Source organism: Strigops habroptila, chromosome 7 (genome assembly GCF_004027225.2).
Source record: "Strigops habroptila isolate Jane chromosome 7, bStrHab1.2.pri, whole genome shotgun sequence".
Taxonomy (NCBI): domain Eukaryota; kingdom Metazoa; phylum Chordata; class Aves; order Psittaciformes; family Psittacidae; genus Strigops; species Strigops habroptila.
Genome location: NC_044283.2, coordinates 23241097 through 23259882, shown reverse-complemented (window position 1 = coordinate 23259882; position 18786 = coordinate 23241097).

Genomic DNA, 18786 nt, shown 5'->3' with positions numbered 1-18786 from the left:
GGATGGTGAAACTGATAAACTTTATCATGTAGGTACTTTCAACTGCATGCTGAAGTCCCATTGACTATAGTGGGATTTGAGAATTTACTTATACATGTATAAAAGCACTTTGTGGAATGCAGATGCATACCACAGAGGACTGGAAAATATGTAAAATTCCCAAATTAATATCTCAGTCACAGGGTCGTTTCTCTGCTGTTTTAGCTCTTAATACAAAGCTTGGGATTAAAAAAACTAACTCTCCGAACCCATCAGGTACTCTGTATGCTGACAGAAATGTTTCATCTGACTCAAAATGTGAATTCATCAGTTGCTACTACCATTACTTGGAATCTGAATTGGTATTAATCATTCACAATGTAATGAAAAAACTCCACAAAACATTTCTATCAGTCAATGCATAATGTGAAAAAATAACATTTTTTCTTAATTCAAATAAACGTTGCTGAATAGAAAACTTTTATTTACATCTTCCCTTAGTTAATCCATAAAAGAACTTACTCTCTGGTTTGCAACTGTCCCCCATGTTCAGTTGTGACAACCGGCAGGAGGATAACTAAGGTTTTAAGCCCCAAAGAGACAACAGTATGATGTGCTGACCTACAATTAAATTATATCAGCTATTGGAACTGAAATCACTGCATGACAGTCTTCACACGTGAGGCCTCATGTAAGTCATGGAGGATGCATCAGTAATGTGTGAGATGGAGAAAAGGACAGGGAAGCTCCACTCTCAGTGACCTGCAGTCACAAAATCAAGGTCAGTGGCTTTTGAAATTTTCAATCCGAGAGTGTGGTAGCAACATTTGGTCCAAGAACCAGATGGCATCTATTCCAAAATAACTCTGTGAAATATGTAAAATACAAATCTGAGGAACTTCAGCCCACTTCACACTGGTTTAATCTACCAACAGCATTGATTAGTAATGTATAACATTAACAGTGTATGTTAAAGCCTACAGGAACACAGTGCATATGTACTAGGGGGAAATTCAAAGGTTGTGTCCTTTCAAAGACAGAGTTTCACACAGTGTAGTCTGAGATGTACTAGCAGTTTCTCACCAGCAGCACCTCCATACAAACCACCATGTTTTTAAAAAAAGGCCTTCCTGTGCACTGAATTTTTAACAGCAGAGAAAGAACAATTTCAGAACAAGAGTGGTTATTCTTCTTCTGGAAAGCATAGCTTTATCAATTAGAAATAGTTACTTTGCCAGCAAAATTTTGAAACTGGTTACTAATCTCTGAAATAGCTGCTTGTTGTCTGAGGCAATGTATTGCTATGCAAATATGCATGTTGCTAAATGACATTTGTGGTTAAATTTAGATGATCACTTAAGGAAAAACTGTCAGTTTCATTTAATTTCCCCAAAGTCTTTGTCAGTGCATTTAAGGATCTCAGTCACCCTGGAGTGCTACTCAAGGTACATGAATAATTAAGAAGAGCTTATAATTTAATATTTTGAAGTAGTTTTTTAAAAAAAAAAAAGCAAAAATGCATTGAAGACTTGATTAACAAAACAAACTTGACTAGTTGCCTCTTTCATGGCCCCCGTTGCCTCTTTTTTGCTCAAGACTTGTTCCTTGGCTTGTTTTACTTAACAATATGCACTATTAATGCATAACTATTTTATGATATGTATGGTCTAATCTGCATTTTCCCCTCAGAGACTTCAGTCAAATCTGGGGGCAAATTTTCATGAAGTGGCACCTTCTGAGAAAAATGATGGTGGGATATTTTAAAATGAAATGTTCTATTGTAATGAACTGGGTTTACTTCTATGTATGTGAAAGGACAATCCTTTCTGGTTTAGAAAAGAAGAAGTCACAGTAAATGTTTTCATAAATAATTGAACTTCATTTATCAGGTAGAAATGCACTGCAGCAGTGATATTTACCACATCAGTGATTACAAGGCAATTATAAAATCACACCAGCTTATTAAAATTGATGAGAAATGTTATACCTATATGTGATTTGTTAAAAGTGTCACTGTAGCTGATAATTTATAGACTATGCAGTGAGAAAATTAACAAGTTATGCTTATAGTAAAAACAGGAACATTTAAATTCTTCGAAACATTTCTTGCTTGCTTTTTTTTTAGTGAGAAACCACAGGAAAGAACCTACAATGAAACTGTGGTTTTCTACTAAAGTTGTAGTAACAGAACCACTTAAGATCAAGGCCTTCCCTGAAAATAGTTCTGCATATTTCACATTTCCTTTAACAGTTTTCTAGCAAGAACAGCAATAGTGATATACTTGTCTTTCAGGTTTAGACTGAAATTTCAACTTTTAATGTATACAATTTTTACTGCATGCATCTATTTGGGTTTTCTTAAGAAATTTGTTAGGCTCTTCCATGATCTTAAATAAATTAAAATTATTAATTACTTCAGGTATGGTTTATTTTAAGTCTATTGAAGCTCATAGGAATGTATCTACTGACCTGCACTGGCATAGTACTTCAGTTAGCAAAGTTTTTGTGGTATTGTAATTGTTAGGGATTCCTGAATTCAGTGGCCTTACAGGGGTGAGGGTGCTGCACCTCTGAGTTCCTGATTCAGCTCACAGTGAGTCTGAGCCTGGGAGTCTGGGAATATGTATAGTGAGTGTACAGAAAAAAAAACCCAACCTGCTGAGATTTGTATTAAACAGGAAATATTCAAAGCTATGCCTAAAAATATTCTGAGTTATGTTTCTACAAGTGCTTAGCCAAAGGGCAAAAATGTTAGCAGTATCATCTGGCCAATATCCAGTGTGCAATATTTAAATTTGGAATAATTGTAATTATTCAGAATGTATATATGACAAATATTGTACAAATTTAAATAATTAGCAAATTGAAGGAAATTGTAGTTTTCTCCTAAAATTTAAAAAGCAGGAACAGCTGCTAAACTAAATAGATTACTCTTCATGAGATGTCTACTCAGATCTCATATGTAGCTAATTCAATTTTCATACCAAATTAAATAAATTAGCTAGAGAAATTAACATAGAAAGTTCAGGAAAAAGTAGGGAATGATGCTATCTAATAGTTTCCTTTTAAACGTACTGTTAAATTTGTTGTTCATCCAAGAGTTGTAAAGGTGACACCTTGTGGTCGTAAAGAATATTGCTCCAGTATTAGCCACCGAAAGGGTTTTTCAGACTGCCTTTTCTCGAATACAAATTGAATAATGTTATAATTGAATCACAGATTTGGCTAGTAATCTTCCACTCTGAAAGATATCAATTATGCATCGTATTAATACCATTGTAGATTCAAAGTGTCTTAATTTTTTAAAATTACACAATCTTCACTTTGACTTTTTTTAACCTTGCTCTGCTGCTTTTGAAATAATTATACATCTTTATAGTACTAAGAGGATTAAAACACTGCTCCTGAGTTTCAGCTGAATGTTACACTTGCTCCTGATTTAGATGAACACAGAAAGCACATAAAACCTGAGAATCAGATTGATTGCATCTTCTCTGTATAGATACCATGAGCACAAATATGCCCCCCAAAGACAATACAGAGCACAGATCATGTAACTACATCTACAACACACCCAGGGGCTAAACAGTGATATCTGTGTGCCTGCCACCTTCCTTTTATGTCTATGAACAGTCAATGCAGTGGCTAAAAGTTCAGTGGTCTCAAATGATGTTGGGAAAATGGGTAGCCAAAATATTGCATGTTTAAAGGTGCTCTCTTAGCAGATTATCACAGCTTGATTGTTACAGCTGCACAGCGCTGAGCCTGAAGGGATGAGGTCTCTAGTTCTGATATGAGTCAGTGCCTTCTTTTTCTGCAAAACATGACCATAACTTATTTAGTAACCTACTTTAGTAAGAAATCTAATTCTTCATCTTTCTCTTCATTCTAGCTTTCAGTCCAGCTTTAGCAATAATGATGCTTACTACTGATAAACCTACATGTAAACTATTATCTCCTCACTTGGCAGCAGCTGACAGCCTGCCCTTCTTGGTCTTGCAGAGCCCGCAATTAGAATAGCCTCTTCCAAATACCAACTATTAAATTAATTTTGCATGTTGGCAGGAGTGACCATGTAAACTTGAAGTAAAGGAGTTTTTTATTCCCTCCAGTCTTAGCAGTCTCCTTACATGATACGTTGACATTATATTTACCGTTGGATCTATGTTCACTGCCCTGAATAATTTATAAGAGGTATGAATGAAGAAGCATGTTCCAACTGCCTTCTCCTTATTAGGCTTAGAGATTAAAGAAGTTGAAGGTTAGTGTTAAAAAATTAACACATGGGTAATGAATTTCCCTGAGTAGGTGGCCAGACATCAGCCAATAAGCTATTAATACTGGTGAAAGCAGTAGTTAAATTAATTTCATCTTAATGAAAGGGTTCATCCAGGAAACAACATAGAAGAATTTTAAATATTGCATGACATCAAGAAATTTATTAAAGGAGTAACTAAAATGTGAGAGAATGATAATTATGGTTCTTCCCTTTGTTCCACTGGGAGAAAAGATGAAAAATAAAGGTGATGCTAAGAACGCTGTAACAACCTACTGAAGAAGTAAGACAGAAAGGGATGAAGAAAGATCTTTTAAGGTTAATATAATTTTAGGAAAGGATCGATAAGAATTTTACTTAAACCTGGGGATTTTCCATGGTATTCCAGTGCCACATCTAGTTATAATAAATGATTCTGTAGTTCTGTTTGAGAAACATTATCAGGAATTTTTATGTTGCAGCAGTGCATAGATACCAGAATTAATAATGCTGTAGTAGATACTGATGACCATTCTAGCAGAATTCAACATTAAATATCATTCAATGCAAGGAGTGCGCAACATCACAGGATTACCTGAATATGATTATAAGTTTATATAAATTAATTACAGTGGAACAGTAAAATGAAGGAAGATCTTTAAATCTGTGACACGTGAAAATTATGGTGGTAAAAACTTGCAAAGCAGTCAACTGTATGTATGGTCACACTGGAAAGTCAGATCAGCTTACTCTTCTTTCAGTGAGGGATTAGGCAGGTACAAAAAACTCTGCAGGTGGTTACTGTGGAGAGTTGACATGCTGGATTTTGGTGCATAATTTACACTTATTAATACACCCATTCGATGAGGTTCTCAATTTCAAAAGGCAATCTTTCATTCATCAGGGGAACTAATTAGTAGAATCAACTAGTTAAAGAAGCTGTACAAGACTGAAAAATTGATAAAACTATGAGGAGTCAGCTCTCAAGCAAAAGTGCTGTGGAGACAACTCGTATAATTGGGGTCTAACCTGATGAATTACTGTCTGTGGTGCCAAACAAGCTGATAACCTACGTGGAACAGAAAAATCATGTGGTCAGAATAAAAATGCTCTCTGAGGTCCTATGTAAGGATAATATGAGAATTGCCAAGATTCAAGGATTCAAGAATTACATCTTGCCAAGATACTAAAATAAAGTAAAAAAGGCTTTTCTATTTTATATTAAAATAAATATAACCTGTTCAAACCCAGTGGCAGAGTCCTATTCTTGCTACTCAAGGAGTGTCAAAACCGACAGGTGCTGTGCAGGACAAAACCAAATAGATCAATCAAGTCAACCTCCTAACAGCTAGGGGTAGTGGAGAATCTGTCATACAGCAGGTCTTAAGGCACGTTTTGTATTGACTTTAAGCATTTGACTGATTCAGCGACTCTCACATGAAGCCTGGCCAGCTGTGCAGGAAACTGAATAGACTGGTTACGCTGTGGATAATAGCAAACTCTAACACATATATACATACATGCACACACAAGTCAAACAAATGTAAATTCCTGAGAACGTAGGCACTTCTTACACTATCCTATTACCATCACAAGAGCAGTCACCAGCATCCATTCTCAATAGTGATCTTAACTTTTCTACTGACAGCTTCAGAATTGAATAGAAAAATTAGAAGTGGACTAATGACAAATACCACTAATAAAAGAACACTGTCAAGAAGAACTGGAGAAGACAGAAGTAATGCAATTGAGAAAATTAATAGAGAGTTTCAAAGTGCATGGTGGTGCACTAGCAGATCAGTGAGAAGCAGCCTTGCCATCAGAACATCCCAGCTAAGCACAGCAGCTGGAAGCATCTCTGTGCACTAATTACTCATGGAGTGACTACTGCTGAGATGCGGCTGCAAAAAAGAAAGCTTAGATATTTCAAACAGGTGAACTATTTAGCAGCACCAGGAAAATTCTAATAAAAGCCAGACAGTTTTAAATAGTCTAGGCTGGCTGAATTTTACAAGATGCTTAGAGAATTGAGGCAGTGCTTTTAATACAGTTAGAGGATATCCATGAGAATCTTTACAGATTGGGAAATGTATCAAAGACTGGAGAAGTCATATCCTCTTGAAAAAGTGAGTGTGGTTGGGTAGAAGAAAGAGGGATGGTGTTTGGATCCTAGTTATTGAAAAACAACAAAACAGCCAAAATTTATGAGCCTCAAGAATTATATAGGTAACAGATCCATGTTACTTTTCAGGTTGAAATTTTCACAATTAGTTTGACAATTTTTGAGTTATGCTAACAGGTTTACTGGACAACTGAATCTAGTATTGTTTGCTTATTTTCTAGTCCAGGTAACAAAAGCGGCTTTGTCAGTCTTTAACAATTTGTCAGGCAAACCATATTTTCTCTTCTTGAATATAACTAGGTATTACATTTTAAAGAAACGATAATCTTGAGTTAGGGATCAGTGTTCTTTGGAGCTTAGAAGACAAACCCTTTTCACTGTAGTTTCTAAAAGATTACTCTGGAAAAATCACTTTTCTATTTTTCCCTATAGGATGATTTCTATTTTAGTTTATGAACTGTGCATTATTCCTCCCAGATGATTTCCATCATCTGTGTACTGTTTGTTCATAGCAGATGTTTGTTTAGACCCTTAGAGGTGTGCTGTTATATGTTGTTCTGCACAAGATTAGTTAAAAATAGTCTTCAAACATGATATTTGTACTTGCTGCTGGGGAAAATTCTCTGTCTATGTGCGTGTTTCAGTCAACTGGTATATCTGTAGGTTTGAAGCTCAAGATACCAGTAGATCAGTCTGGGATTAATCTTCCACAAGATTTCCAGCAACTTACAAGGAACATGATTAGTCGCTTGAGGGAAAAAAAAGAACATTAGAAAGTTTTGATTAAATGTATTTAAATTTTGTTGCAATTCACCTTCTACTTTGTGATTTTACTCTTGGATTCTGCTTTGTGTTTTTGCTATATTAAAGTTTTCACCCTGCTGTAAAAGTTCTACCCCAGAGTGCTGTTCAGAGCAGGTAGTTTAATTGTAATGCCTGTAAAATGGGATAAGGAGGAGGAAAGGGTACTGTGAAACTCAAAATCTAGCTATAAATCACTGTTAATATCCAACCAAACAGAAGGAATTCATGGGGTGCTTGGTAGTACCTTCTCTGTATCTTAATCTTCTAGTTCCTTTTAATTTCCTAATTATTGTACTTGAGCATAATTTGGCATTAATCTGGCTCAACAGTGAGACCTGCTGCTTGAAGTGTAATGCTGGACTATTAGAGCCAGAGTCAAGAGAGCTGTCAACAGTTGAGCTGTCTGACAAACAGAAATACGATCAAAATCTACCAAGTGCTTCATTTCCTCCTCCCCCAGTGTATTAACTTAATTAAAATAATCACCACAGCTAGAATAAATCTGTGTGCTGCATATTATTCAAATAGCATTTACATTAAAAAACTATTAGAAGAGGTTTCAAAGTAAAGCCCTGCCAAAATTGGCAATTTCTAGCATTAAGACCTTAGCACAAGCCAACATTGAAAGTGTGCATTACAGTATTGTTTTAAAATAATGCTTGCTATTTTTGCATGTTTCCATGCTCTTGATAAAGTCGTTTTGGTAGTATTCATATGGCTGGAAAATTCCACGTACAAAAGCACGTGCATCTTTCTGTGTTGCTGTCTTCCACTCTACATATTGCCTTGTACTGTAATTATATCTCCTAATTCACAGATAATAATTCTAATGGTTTAAGAAAAGCCAAAGTGTTCGTATAAAAGAGCATATTTGCCTACTCCCCCTTAAAAATAGATCCAAGTTGTATTCATGGGTACAGTTTGTGGACATCCTTAAGGACATCTCCCACAGGAGGAGGAATATCTGGCAAGTGCCGTTACAGAGAAAACAAACTGTTAGCTCTGCTCTGTTCTAGGGACTGAGCTGTGCTGAAACACAAAGGGAGGTAAAATTCAGTCATACAGGGAAAATTATCTATGAAACTATTAAAAAAGAAAACAGTAGTTTCACCGAGAATTTTAAAGCTGTCTCTTTTACAGAAGAATATCAATATTCCCTTCTTTGAAGAATTGAATTTCCACCATACATTTCCATCTCCAAATTCCTCCAAAATACAGATGTGGGTGTAGAATTGCAAATTAACTTTTCTACTGAGATGTTTCTGCCCTTTAGGAGTGCTTTCAGGCAACAAGATGCATGTCACGCTTTCAGAAGGTCCCTTCCAGTCCTATTTCCTTTAGAAAGTTTTATTACCTTTTAAAATCAATGGAAAATAACTATATAAAACTGAAAATGAAATGCTGAGAAAGTCCTTTTAAAACTCCATTTTTAATTAATACTGAGACACTTTGTAACCTGGAAATACTTTACAAACCTGTAAGTTTCTCCGAGTTGTTTGTTATTTCTGTAACAAGTAGCTCTACAATACACATAGAAAAATAAGACAAAACATCTTTTTATAGCTCACTATTCCCAGCAACTTGGAAAGTCTGGTATCATGTTGAGTCCAGATTATATGCTGAAGCAAATACACTTTATGTAGTCAAATGCAATACATTGTGTTACAGTGACTTGTAGTGAAACAGTTAAAATATTTCCATGTTTCTGTTACTTCTCATGTTTAAAGGTTCTCACAATTTAGGATAGCATCACCTTGCATAAATGAGCTGGGATAGAATGGAGAGGGTAAGATATTTTCTCATCTAGAATATGATAAAAATACCTTAAAAATGCATATAGCACATTTTGGTATTTCTTTGGCTGACAAAAAGGCTCTTTTGGCTCAAAAAATGTTTCTAGCCAGAAGAGCCTGTGGCATCACGATTTTCTATGTAATGTTGGAATTAGAATTTCAGAACATATTCCTTCAGCTACAGTAGTTCACTTGGAGCTAAATCACAGTTTTCTGTGTATATGCAACATTCAGAATGCACTATAATACTTCCCTGCATTGTTCTCCCAGTAGATGTTGCAGTGGCTAACCATCCTCACTTACAGACATTTGGGGTTTTTTCCTCTGAATTTCTCTGTGTTCATCTGCAGTGAATTAAACTGAAGAGCCGTATAAGCACTCTTCTAGCTGCTCAACTCATCTCCATCCTTTAAAATAAACAGAACTTCTCGGGGTGTTTTTCTATAACACATTTTATGTCTTCTACTGCTTTGAGCAATTCTTTTACCGTAACTTTCTCAGAATCAGGTTTTTGAGCTCATCTTAGGTTATATGAGCTTCTCCCATGGGATATAAGAGCGTTACAATTGCATGTTTCCAGCCTCTCTGCCCCATGGAACTGCCAGGCAGTAGTGGTGAGCCAGCTTTTCTCCTTGGCAGACACCATTGCACCCCCTTCTGTTATTATCATTGGGAGTAGGGTCCAGGAGTGTTTCTGTGAACTGGTCTTGTGCAACATGTATCGAGATGTCTGGGGAAACATTCAGACATTCAGGCTGATGGCAAAGAAGAAGAGATCGAGTTGTGTCTCCTTTATCTGAGGCCTGCCTAGGGAATCTCAAACTGTTTCTTCCATACTGTAAGAATGGCCCCCATCCTCTGCTCCTGAATGAACATATTATCATATTGAACTCTTCCTTCATTGGTTGAACCTGCCTTCCTCACTCATTGCCTTGTTAATTCATTGAGTTAACAATTAAATTTATCAGCTGTTGTGTAGCCAGCAACTAAGCCCCATAGAGCCGCTCGCTCACTCCCGCTGCGCTAGGATGATGGAGACAATCAGAAGAGTAAAATTGAGAAAACTCATTAGTTGAGCCTGTAGGCAGTTTCATAGGTAAAGCAAAAGCTGCTCAAACAAGCAAATCAAAGCAAGGAATTCATTCACTACTTCCCATAAGTAGTCAGGTGTTCACCCTTCTCCAGGAAAGCAGGGTTCCATCATACATATGGGCTACTTGGGAAGACAAACGCCATCACTCTGAATGTCCCACCTTTCCTCCTTTTTCCCCCACCTTTATATGCTGAGCATGATACCGTACGGTATGGGATATTGCTTGGTTTGGTGTCAGCTGTCCTGGCTGTGTCCCCTCCCAACTTCTTGTGCACATCTAGCCTACTCGCTGTTGGGGGGGGGGGGGGGGTGAGGAGCAGAAAAGGCCTTGATTCTGTATAAGCACTGCTCAACAATAACTAAAACATCACCCTGTTGTCAACACTGTTTGCAGCATGAATCCAAAACATAGCTCATACAAGGCACTATGAAAAAAATTATCCCAGCTAAAACCAGCACATCAGCATTGTCTGAATTATTTTTGTCCTCAGCTCTGTGAGAATATGCATAAATTTAAAATCAGTCCCAGAAAAGTGTGATGAAAGAAAAACAGGCACTTGGTGATATTCCTCCTTTACAGTGAATGCTGAGATCTATCTGTTACTCAGCTGTTAATCCCATTAGTATGTGCCTTCATGACTTTTATCAACCAAATTTATAATTTCATAAAAACTATACCAACTTAATTTGACAAGATCTATTTTCCATGTATCCGTGTTGATTAGCAGTGATTATATTATCCTCCTTAGTTGCTTATTACTTGAATCCCATATCAAGATTTACATAATTATAACAATCTCTTAATACTGGCAGCACGAGACCTTTCACTGATGACATTTGGAATATCTTTCCCATGATAATGCAAGGTGGGCTTTTCCCTCTAAATATTCCAGATAGATGCTTAAATATGTATTTATCCCATTCACTACAAAGTTATGATTGTGTGAACATAATAATGAACTGAATAAAAACATCTCATGTTTTATTTGGTGAAAGATTTGACCAAAATGTTCGGAATCACTTTAGCCTGAGTTGTCACTTCCCGGGAAACTTGGGGCTTTTCATATTCAAAAATATTTCTGCAAGATTTTAGTATATTAAACATTTTTTTCCCAACAAAGGAATACATTCCAGGCCTTATTCTTCATTCCTGAGGATTCTTGCATTGTTGCATTGGAGGTTCCAACCTGAAAAAGCTAATGACTAGACTTGATGTAGCGTTTATCCAAGCACATACCACATAAGGAACAGAAGAGCCCCACTTACCACAAGGACTACAACTCAAACTGACCCTTCATGAATGTTTTTCAGATGGGCCTCCCAGAAAATGCAACTGGCCTTAAAGCAGGGCTTAAGAGGAGGATGGGAGGCAGGGGGAATCTTGGTTACCTATCATCTCCTTCTATCTTTTTTTTTTTTTTCCCCCCGAAGAATTTAAGGTTTATTGTACTTTCATTATGGGACTTCATACATAGTTTAATGTCTTCATGTCTTCAGTAGCTGGAAAGTACTTTGAAGAATTGATTTTATTTGTCAAGAAATTGTCAGGTCCCGGGTATATTTGCCTACAAAATATGGTTCAGTGAAAATAGTTGCATCAGCCATATGTTTAAAAACAAGAATTACCTATATTTTCACACCTAAGGTAGACAGGAAAATATTTTTCTGTCTCTTTTTGTAAGCAGACATCCATTTCTGGCATTCAAAATACCAAAAGTGCACCTGTGTAAATAACACAATGAAGAACAAATTAGTATATTAAAGAACAAAGTAAACTGGACATTTTAATCCTCTGTGTACTTATTGGGATTGATTACATCCAACAACTGTATTGTTTCGTTTCCAATTAGTAAAATAGTTTACAACAGCCTAGGTCCTCAGACGACTGCAGAACTGATAGTGAAGTGCATTTATATGTCTGCTTCTGTTTTTGTTTTGCTATGTTTTGATTTTAATAAAATAAGAAGAAGCCTTCGAACACAATGGAAAATCGGCATCTGTAGGATAAATGAAAATTATTTGCAAAGTTCAGAGGCTGTAATCAGAATATTGAATCTAATACATCTCTTTACCTAAGCAATATTGGATCTTACACATGATTTATAAGATCTGAAAGGCAAAAATAAATGAGAAACACTTAACAGTGAGCCTATAGACTGATGTCCCCTGACTTTTTGAAAATAATATCTGAATTTACTTGAATGTATATCAGCTTATTGGGAACTTTGCTGCTCCTTGTGGCATACTTTTTTCTCTTTCTGAAGAACAACAGAAGCTTGGGGTGAAGGTGAGAAATAATATGAATGCTCTAAGGTAATGATGCTTAATGATTTTGAACTGAAAATTACATATATTCTTGTTTTAATGGTTAATCTTCTTTGATCTTCAAAGATTTCCTGTGGTATCATAGGAAATTAAGTTTTTAGCTAAGTTTCTCACATAAAAAGGCAAAACTTCTGTTTGGTTGTAGATGCAAAAGACCTACAATTATACGTAGGAAGCAAACTGTATAGAGCATATTGCAAAATAAAAGGGCTGTGGGCTAGATCTTTAGTGGAGCAGTGATTGATATCTGCTAGGGATGTGGTCCTAGATAAAAACCCCTGTATATAAATCTCATAACTGAGTGGGTTTGTATTCTCTCTAAAATATTATTTTGAAAGTATTCATTTTTCATGTAATTTTTTTCAGAAGATGGTGGGAATCTCTCTAAATTCTGAATCCAGAGTAGCACATATATCTTTGATGATTTCAAAATGGAAAATAAAAAAAGTCTATATCTGATAGAATGTTTTGTACAGAAAAAGAGCCATGTAGGGGTTAACATATTATTTTTCTTGGTTTTTTCTTACAAAACTTCTAAAGGGAAAATGACTGGTAGGAAGAAAGAAAATATTGAACTTCTGCAATGGCTGTTAAAATCTAATACTTCAAGCTGAAGACCTATTGATCTTCATGTGTTGTCAATGAATAACCCATGAAGCATCTTGAATCACCCTTCTTATGTACCTTGAACATCCCTTCTATAAGGTTACAGGATTTGGTATACAAGGAGGATTCATTCCCATACCAAATGTTTGGACACTGTATAAAGATGCAAGGCAACTGCTGCTGAGTCATGATGGTTCATGCATCTTATTAAATTTAACCAGAGTATAAAGCAAGTTGAACTGGCCAAGTGACAACACCATGCCATGGAAAAATATCAGTATGTCAATGATGATGTAAAACTTTCGTATGTGAAGTATGGCTTTTAGAGTGTATCACTCTTAAGAAGTAGCAGAAGGTTGAGCTGCTCAGTGAATATTTTCCAATGGCAATCTTGTCATCCAGACTTATTGGGACAGTGCTGAGAGATTAAGAGTGTTAAAAATTGAAATATTCTGTGTTAATACTACAGAATAGTGGGTAATCAGTTCTCCAGACACAAGCCTTTTTTTTGTACCCTTAAATAGCACTGGTAGGAAGTTAAGAGCAACATTGTAGGAAGAGATATTGTACATGGACAGGACTGCCATCTGGAGAAGCCTTTTTCACTTCAGTTTTCTGTAAAGATGCTGTGTTTTCAAAGAGAAAATTTCAGGATGAAGGAATTTGTTTCAGAGGTACCACAGTTGTACTCTGCAGCAGTGTCATACAACAACCTGCTTACAGTTGTCTGCCATGTAAACATGTATATCTAAAGCTTTCAGGTTTTAGACATACATACTTTTTGAGACTGGCTTGAACAAGAGAATTTGATGCAAAATAAGGCTGAAGTCGCTTCTGCCATCTGAAACTTGCTCATGGAATTTTCCATAAAGCAGGTTCTTGTTTCATGAACAAGGAAACTTATTACCCTAACTGCTTTGTTCATTTCTCTCAAAAGAGAAGATTTTTTTGAATTGTTCAGAATAAAAATGCAATAGAATTGCTTGCCCTGGATAAGATTTGAAATTTAAAAAGCTTCCTTTCAACATTCAAATATTAAAATAGCAACAAAAAATATTAAAATTCTTATGTCTAATCAGCTATTCCCCCCATTCTTAAAGTATTGCATTTTATTTCTTTTGCCCAAATATAACACTTGTGCATTGAATTCCATCATACTTTTTCTAAGGTAATTTTTTTTTTTTATTCTGATGTCGTGCTTATAACCTTTCCTGTCTTGGTGTCATGTATTATTTTTAGAGTGTATTCTTTTTTATGTATTTTACAACATATACAAAAGTGTTTAATAGAATTCGATCCTTGATTGTTTTCTCCTCTTGCTCCCTGTCACATTCAATTTGCTTTGTCATCTTCATTTGTATTTATGCTCCTTTAGTTTCCTTCTTGCCTTAGGGATATTTTCCAAGTCAATTATTACCCCTTAGGCAGTTCCTTTTCTCCTGGAGACTCTCATTCTCTTTTTCTGAGCCCTCCTAATCATTAACTGACTGGCTAGCTTTACATTAACACTCTACAGTGCATGCTCCTTGCTCCACTTTCTTTAATTACAGTTATTCTTTTATATGGTATACTTAGAATTTTGTGACAAGCATTCAAGCCAGAAGATGACAAAGCTAAGGTTTTACTGTCAGCCTTTATGCTGTTGTTTTATTGCATATCCAGCATTATGCAATGCTGATGTGCAAAACCGTACTGCTGGTTTTGTACTGGTTCTGTGAAGCGCAATGAGGGTAAAATATTAAATAATTGTTCAGTGTGGATGTTATGGACCAAATCCTAAAGGACAGTTCTGATGGTATGGCAAATACTACGTATCAGTTTATTCCATGAGTAGTATTCCACTTCCCTGAGGGAAATGTTGACTTGAATGATAATATTTGCCTGGCTATGTAAAAGGACATACAAAATTTAGTGTAGTTCAGCTTTGTTTTTAGAATGCTTGAACCCACAAGTTCACTAAGGATTTTTGGATCTCAGGAATGTCAGACATGCAACACATGACTAGTGTCCCTCTAGTCTAATTTGACAGTGGCCATAATCTGTTGCTCCAGGAAAGAATTGCTATGGCATGCTGTGATGACATATTTTCCTAACACAAAGCTGTTAGTGGTACAGCTTATGCTCTTAAGTATGGCCTAGCCATGTTCTAGGCTATTTTATTTTACCTTAATGTAACTCTTGATGATGTTCTTATTCATGTGGACATCTCAGGCCTGTGGAGCTTCACTGTTGTCTCTGGCAGAGTCTTATTGTGGCAATTAAAATTCAGGGGTTTTTTTTTTTCGCTTTTTTCCATCTTTCCATTTAACGAAAAATATCTGTCCTAAAATGCTCCCTTCTTACTTTACAATATTAATTAATTTAAAAGTCTACTGGTTCTTTGTACTTAATTTAATCTTCTTACCTTTTTCCAATCCTTAAAAACTTCAGACTAATATTCTATATAATATTTTTAATAGAACTCTTGTTCACCTGTCTATTTTTAGGTAACAGAATGTCCATTTGCTGAATGAGTCTTCATATCCCAGATATGTTTGTTTGATATCATTGTCATGGGCTAACATGATAAATTTATGGGTTGAGTTTTAAAAAAATCTTAAAAGCTAGCAGTAGAAGGATAAGGTAGAGCTAAAGACCATCTACAAAACCTGGCCTCAGATTTTAAGACTGTAGTTCTGAGGCTAGTACAGATAGAGGATTTTGAATTAATTTCTGATAAGTGAAACAGGAATTAGTAGAAATTAGCTTCTTGTCCTTTTTTTTTTTTTTTTTTTTTTTTTATGTTAGATGTGGAAGTTTAGCTAAGCCAAGCCGTATAGAAATATCTAGTGAGTTTTGTGGGCTCTTGAAGAAGATTATTTCCATTCGTTATCCGAATGATGAATACACAAATAAGTTGTTAAAATGTTTCTGTAGTTCAGAAATAGTTGACAGAAATGGATCAATTCTCACAGAAAAGAACTGAGTGACCTAATCCAAATGGGATCATGTTTCAGCCAAAGGATGCGTGTTCCTGTCCCTTTGAATGCACCAGTAATAATATTTTTGTTTTCTGCTCCTGATGTTTTCACACAAAACTGCTACAGTTAGTTCTTAAATAGAGTTTTTTTATCTTTTACACTAGGGTCTGTTCCTGGCCCTGACCCAGGTAAGTAGAAATACCAAAAGATTTGCAAGTAAATACTGATGTTCCAAGAGGCCCAGCATCAGTGCAGTGAAGAAGGCATTAAAGGAAAAGGTGAAGTTGCAATCATGGTATCTATACCATCAGTTTCTATACTGCTTGTTGATCAATTAGTTCAAATGAATCTTACTGACAAAGAGCAGTTGAAAGTAGAGAATTATTGGATGGAAGCATAAGCAGCTACACAGTGGGAAACAAAAACATGCACATCAAATGTGTCCCAGCCTGTTCAGAATAAAGTGAAGATGTTTAGCTACCTAGAATTTAAACTATAGAGAAAAACATGAGTATAAATGCAAATATTACCTCCAGGAACTTGTTACTGAAACACTTTCCCATTCCCTCTTGCCTCCTTTCCATCCCTTCCCCTTCCGTAGGGCAATTGATTAAAAATCTGCCCTTTTTCCAAGTTTCTATTCTTTTTTTCTGCAGAAGTAAACTTTAAATTGATATGGAAATACAAACTGTTGCATAGAGAATCACAATGTTGCTACTATTTGAATGAACTATATATGCTAATCTATAAATTAAAAAATAAAGAAGCTATTTTGTATAAAACAGATTTTTCTCTTGGTTAAAAGGAGCAAGGAGTTAAAATATTACCCCAGCTAAATCTTTTAAACATAAAATGGCTAAAATAGCTTTGACAAGCTCATTAAAATTAATATGAACATTTCAATGGGACAGACTGTCATAAATTATTCAGGAAAATAAATTATGGAGTTCAAGAAAGCATGCATTTTTATAAAAATACAAGCAAAATTTTAACCAGTAGCTAATTTCCATTTGACCCTGAATTACTAGTTTTATCTTCTTGAGGTTTCATAACAAAATCAGTTACAATAAACACACCCTGTATTACAGCATTGTGAATTACTTAACTTTATTACATTGTGTAGCCATGGTTACCAGTCACTGGGAAAGAAAAGAGACAAAGACTTGACAGCAATTTATTGTCAGCCAGGAAACCATATATCAGATTAATTTTATACCTTTTTAGACATGAACTGACATTAGCTGCTTGTGAGGTTTACATGTGTGTGTGCACGTCTGTGTGTGTACACAGTGTGTAACATGACAAGGAGAGGCAGAAGTCCAGTTGCAAGATGAGGTGGATTGAGCAAGTCATATAAAGGATATGTTGATAATTCCTATCCAGCCTATATCTGTCTGTATAATCTAGGAACATAAAAATGGACAGAGAATTCCTCTCCTTATAACTACAGTTCTCCACTGTTGAAGACTGCTGTTATAAAACCTTTCACGAACTTTAGAAACTGTGTTTTAAAATCCTTTAGGTACTTTCACTATGCTGCAGAGGAGGTCTCCTCTGTTGACTGGCATCAAGTTTCCTGTCCCTCTTAGAAATATTTTCTCAGTATATAGTGGGACTGTATTTATATTTGGCATGGCAATGATGGAAAAAATGTGAAGCTCTGGATTAAAACTCACAGTACTTACACATTTTGTAATGAATGAATCAAAAAAACTGCCAAGCAAAGCCTAAGGGCAGAATAAATTCAGTAGAAATGATTCAGTAAACCCCCATTAGCTTTGCTGACTGCGTGCTGAGTCAGTGAAGTTTTACCTGTGTCCTTTGTTTTGTTCTAAACCATTTAGTTCTATTCACAGCTCTTGGTAGCATTTGCTTCTGGAAGATTTTGGAAGATGGCCACGTAGTTTAAAAAAAAAAAAAAATAAAAAAATAGCAGAAGGGTTTTAGTGTTTTACTTGCAAATTGACAAAGATATAAGACTTTAAGAAGTTTCTGTGTGTGTGAACAGAGAGATGAGCTAAAGTATTCTTTCAACTATTTGGATTAGTTTTATAAGTATTATAAAATCTGTTATTGCAGCAGCTTAATTTAATGCTTGACAGATGTTTTCAGAAAAACTCCCAGACTTTTTGCGAGTACTTCTTTTCTCTCAGGAATGTCAGTTCCTCAAAACTCCATTAGAAAAAAACAAGCGAGAACATAAATTGGCTATCTTCATTAGTAATTATTCAACTACCCCAAAAACTTTCCTACTTCTTAAAAATGTTTGGAAGTACATGAAACAGTTAATTCTTCTGATACTGTTACGAGTTTCTTCAGTACAGAATAATTTCCTCTTTCTTCCTAGAAATAAAATACTCCAAAATATTTTAAAACATTTGATCCTATACCACTTCAAGCTTTTTTTTACTCCTTTTCTTAATTCTTCAGGCATGGACATGGTATTATTGTTAACACTTAGAAAGAAAGCCTTCCTATATTTGATTGCATAACATCTTCATCTTTATTTTGCATCCCTTCATCTCAAAACACTCTGAAACAGGGTAATTCATTAAGTGAATAATGCACAATCTTTCAGGAATTTCTCTCCCATTGTCTTACTGAAGTGTCTTTTATACACTGATTTCGGGGTTGAAAATACCAGCAATCTGCAGAAGCTCTTCCGCGACATCTGCTGGCTACACTGGCACTTGCAGTATAAAGCTGGCACATAATAAATAATAACATCATCATCATCATCCACGCTGGAATCCTTTCAGTTCTATTAAACTCTTTCAGCTTCTGATATGTAATTAGTCTGCTACGGCTATAATCTGAACAAAGGCCAAAATTAAAATGGGTGATCACAC